At 17.0% G+C, this 4,924-nt stretch overlaps 1 protein-coding gene across 1 annotated transcript in view; it reads left to right on the plus strand.

Annotated features, from left to right (window-relative positions):
• Nucleotides 1-222: 222 nt before the first annotated feature.
• The window catches only part of LOC119595169 (oocyte zinc finger protein XlCOF19-like), a 50,003-nt gene continuing 45,301 nt past the window's right edge, over nucleotides 223-4,924 (plus strand). The window contains exon 1 of the mRNA XM_037944338.1: nucleotides 223-334. The gene's annotated coding sequence lies outside the window, so the exon portion shown is untranslated. The remainder of the gene's footprint in view (nucleotides 335-4,924) is intronic.

Raw genomic sequence — 4,924 nt, forward strand, 5'->3', positions numbered from 1 at the left:
TGTTGATAGCCATGTTATTCCAATCTCTTAATCCAGTTATAAAAAGATATGTATTCTAGAGAGTCTTTAAGTCATGTGAAGCCACACTGGTCACTGCAGCACCAGTGGTTTGTGTGTATTAAATTTTGGAATTTATCATATATATATTGATATATACAGCATGGAAATATTTCTAGAATACAAAACAGTAGGTACTGCAACCAAAATGATTTATTTATCATTTATCTTTCAAAGGTTTTTGTAACTATGAGATATCTTAGACATTCTTTCTTCTAAAACCATGAACAAAAACTTTCTTCAAAATGGGACTTCTGGATATACAGCTATTACTGAGGTATGTTTTATTATTATTATTATTATTATTAAAATAGAAAGTTTCCTTAATTGCTAATAAAATCCACCGATTCACTCCCATGACTTGGGTGATTAAAGTTTGAGGCAAGGAACACATTAGATTGATAGTGCTCTTTGGGAAACTGTTTTGTGCTGGCACTATTTTTTGGATTTTTCTAATCTTGGATTTTCCTGGTATTTCTTAAGAAACTTTTTACCTTTTTTTTAAAAGGGCCAAGAGCTTCTTAAACAGCAGAAATTTTTTTGGTTTTTTAAATGCACATTTTTTTCCACTCTATTTCCGGGTCTTTTACTTTGATATCTTTCAAAACTTTTGTTAGGGGACGTTTCTGTCTGAAGGGATGCTCATATCTATAAACACAAGTGTTGTTTATTTTGTCCTTGATAAACGATATCTGGACAATTTGCCTGTATAGTACGATTTGTGTGAATTTGGAAAGTTTCCCAAGATTGTAGCATCTTTCCTTCAGTAAGGCTCTGGATGGTTTTGTACCATTTATCCTGTGTTCCGATAGAAAGTATTTGCAGATCTCCATGGCAGGTACTTGCCCCACTCTGTCGTGAGTTTTTTTTATCATTCGGTGTTAATATTGAGCAACCAGATAAAAGGATCAATTTTTCCACCTTCTCACAAAATTAAAACTTTGAGTTAGTGCCTTTTTAAATGTTAGCTTATATTTTCTAGTAAACAAATTTTTACTTTTCAAGAATAAAACCCTCTATTTCCCCTTTTTGTCCAGACTAAGCCACTGTGGGTTGAATTTCATCTACATCGTTGTTTGCTTCGATTGCAATAATTTTTATTATATTATTATTATTATTATTATTATTATTATTATATTATTAAAACTTCGCGCCGTGTGTTGGGGGTTTGGGTGTTGTGTTTGGTGTTTGTTGGTTTGTGGGTGTGTTTTTGGGTTTTTGTGTGTTTGTTTGGTTTTTGTGTGTGTGTGTGTGTGTGTGGTGTGTGTGTGTGTGTTTATTATTTTTTTAAAAATATATTTTTATATATTTTTTTATATATTATAATATTTTATATATATATATATTTTTAATATATTTTATATATATATATACATATATAATACTATAAATAAATATAAACATATATATATAAATTTTTTAAACATATATATTACATATATATTATATATAAATATATATATATTAAAATTTTAAAAAAATATTAAAAATATATATTATAATTTTTAAAATTAAAATATTTTATATATGTATATTTAATATATTATATATTTGATATATATATATATATATATTTTATATATTAATATATTTAAAATATATTTAATATATATATATATAAATTATAATTAAAATATATATTTATATATATTTATATTCCAGTGTATATACATGTATTTTTTTTTTTTTTTTTATACATATTTAAAAAGATACATATTAGATATGGAAGAAAAACCCACAATACAAAAACTAGATTTATTGAAAATAAGACTACAGTTTTGAAATCCACCCGGGTTCCATCCTAGGTTTTGAAACTGTAATCTCATTTTCAATAAATCCAGTTTTTTTTATTGTGGATTTTTCTTCCATAGTATTAACATGGTAGAGTACTTTTTCCATTCATTCATAGATAGATATACATATATACATATACATACTAGACATACATACATATATTTACATACATACATACATCAAAAATATATAAATATATAGTTATTATTATTAGATTTTAAATATTTTTTTGTTTTCCAAATAATATATATAATTTTATATATATATATATATATAATATATATATATATATTATATATATATATATTTTTTTTTTTTTTTTTTTTTTTTTTTTTTTTTTTTTTTTATACATATTTATATACATATGTTTTATATATACTATGTGTGTGTGTTCATATAGATTATATTTTATATTATATATATTATAATATATATATATATATATATATATAAAAATATAAACATATAAACAAAAAAACATATAAAATATAAAATTAGATATATATATATATATATATAATTTTAAAATATATATAAAAAAAAATAAAAATAATAATTTATTTATTATTTTGTTTTTTATTTTTGTATTTTGTTTTTTGTGTTTTATATATATATATTATATATATGTAATTATATATAAAATATATATATATATATATATATATATATATATATATATATTATATATTTTTATTTTTATAAATATAAATATAATATTATATATATATATATATATATATATATATATTATATTATATATATATATTAATAATATATTATAATTAATATATAATTTTTTGTGTGGGGTGTGGTGTGTGTGGGGTGTGGTGTGTGTGTGTGTGGGTTGTGTTTGGAAGAAAAATTTTAAAAAAATTGTTTTATTTAAAGGGTAAAAAAAAAAAAATTTTTTTTTACATTGTTTTTTTTGAAAATATACATTTATATTATATATAATTTTAGATATTATTTTATATATTTATATCCAAGTTTTTTAAAATTTTATTTTATTTTATTATTTTTAATAATTATTTTTTTTTTAATTTTTTCCCTATTTCAATTACTTTTTTTTTATATAAAATAAAATTTTAAAATAATTAATAATAAATATATTAATAAAATTATTAATAAATAAATATTAAATTTAATAAATAACTATAATATTTAAAATTTAAAAAATACATACAACAAAATACATAATAATAATAATAATAAATAATATGATATATATAATAAATATAGTTATTATTATTCGATTTGTAAAGTATAATTTGTTTTAATTTTTATATATATATATATATATATAATATATATAAAATATAATATATATTTAGTATTATTTTTATAAAAATAAATAAATATATAGTTTATTCTTATTTTTTTTATATATTTTATTTCATATATATATTACTAATATATATATATATATATATATATTATATATATATATTATAAAATATATAATATATATATATAAATATATATATAGTATATATTATGTAGTATGTATGTATATATGTATGTATGTATGTATGTATGTGTGGTGTGTGTGTTTTGTTGTGTTGTTTTGTTGTATATATATGTATTAAATATTATGTATATATTTTATATATTATATTATATATTTTATATATATATTTTATATATATATATATATTTTATATAATATGTATATAATATTATTATAAATATTAATATATATTTATATATTTTAAATTTTATATATATATAAAATATATCAATTTAATATATATATATATAATATATATATTATATATAAAATATATATATATAAATATATATATATATTAATATATATTATATATATATAATATATATAATTTTGGAATTTTAAATATAAATCATTGTGTGGTTTTTTTTTGTGTTATTGTAATTCTTTGTTTTTGGATTTTAATATATATGAAAATATATTAATTTTTATATATGATAATTATTTTATTTTATTATTATATATATAATTATATTTGTATATATATATAATATATATATTAAAATTTATATAAAATTTATATATATTATTATTATATATATTATGTATGTATATATAAAATGTATATATATTTATAATACAAATGTAAATTAAATGGAAGTATATATATATATTTATTAAAAACATAATAATAATATATAATATTAATAATATATTTATTTTATCTACTATTAATATATATCATAAAATAATAGTATGTAATTTTATTAAAATGTATTTTTTTTGTATAAAAATATTATTATATATAAATATTTTATGGTATATATGAATGTATTATATTTGTATATAATATATATAAATAATAAATATATTAAAGAAAAAAAAAATAATAATTATATAATATATTATTATATAAATATATATATATATAAAAAATATATATTATAAATAATAATATAGATTGTTGTGTTTTGTGTGTGTGGTTGGGGGTGTGTGTGTTGTTGTGTGTTGTTTGTGTGTGTTGTGTGGTTTTTATGTAGAGTTGTTAGTAATGTATGGCATATAAACACATAAATAAAGTTATTCTTATTCAAAAATTGTATTATATTTGTATTCCAATATATTTTTTATATAAATATATATAATATATATAATATATATTATTTATATTATATGATTTTATAGTATATATATATATAATATATAATATATAATATAATTTTATAATATATTATAATATTAATATATATTAACCTAATGATTTTTTAATCTTAAAAAGATATGATTATTTAAAAAAAATTTTAAACTTTGTTTTGGATATTTATTTTTTTTCTACAGCTTTTTGAGGAAAATTAGTACAAAACCAGGAAAAATTTTGTACAAAGAAGATGACATAAATTAAGCTTTCAGAAAAAATTAACAGAAAAGGAGGACCAGGAAAATTTAACTACAATGAAGCAAATTTAATTTAGGTAAAAACCTGAAGAAATAAAATTGGGTGAAGGGGTAAAAAAAACTGGGGGGTATTAAGGATGAAAAACCTTTTTTTTCCAAAAAGATTGGTTAATCACAAAGGATGTCCCAATTGAGGGTGTTCCAAATTTAGAAAGGAAGGAAAAGGGGCAA

This window comes from Penaeus monodon, chromosome 35, assembly GCF_015228065.2.
Source record: "Penaeus monodon isolate SGIC_2016 chromosome 35, NSTDA_Pmon_1, whole genome shotgun sequence".
In the NCBI taxonomy this organism is placed as follows: domain Eukaryota; kingdom Metazoa; phylum Arthropoda; class Malacostraca; order Decapoda; family Penaeidae; genus Penaeus; species Penaeus monodon.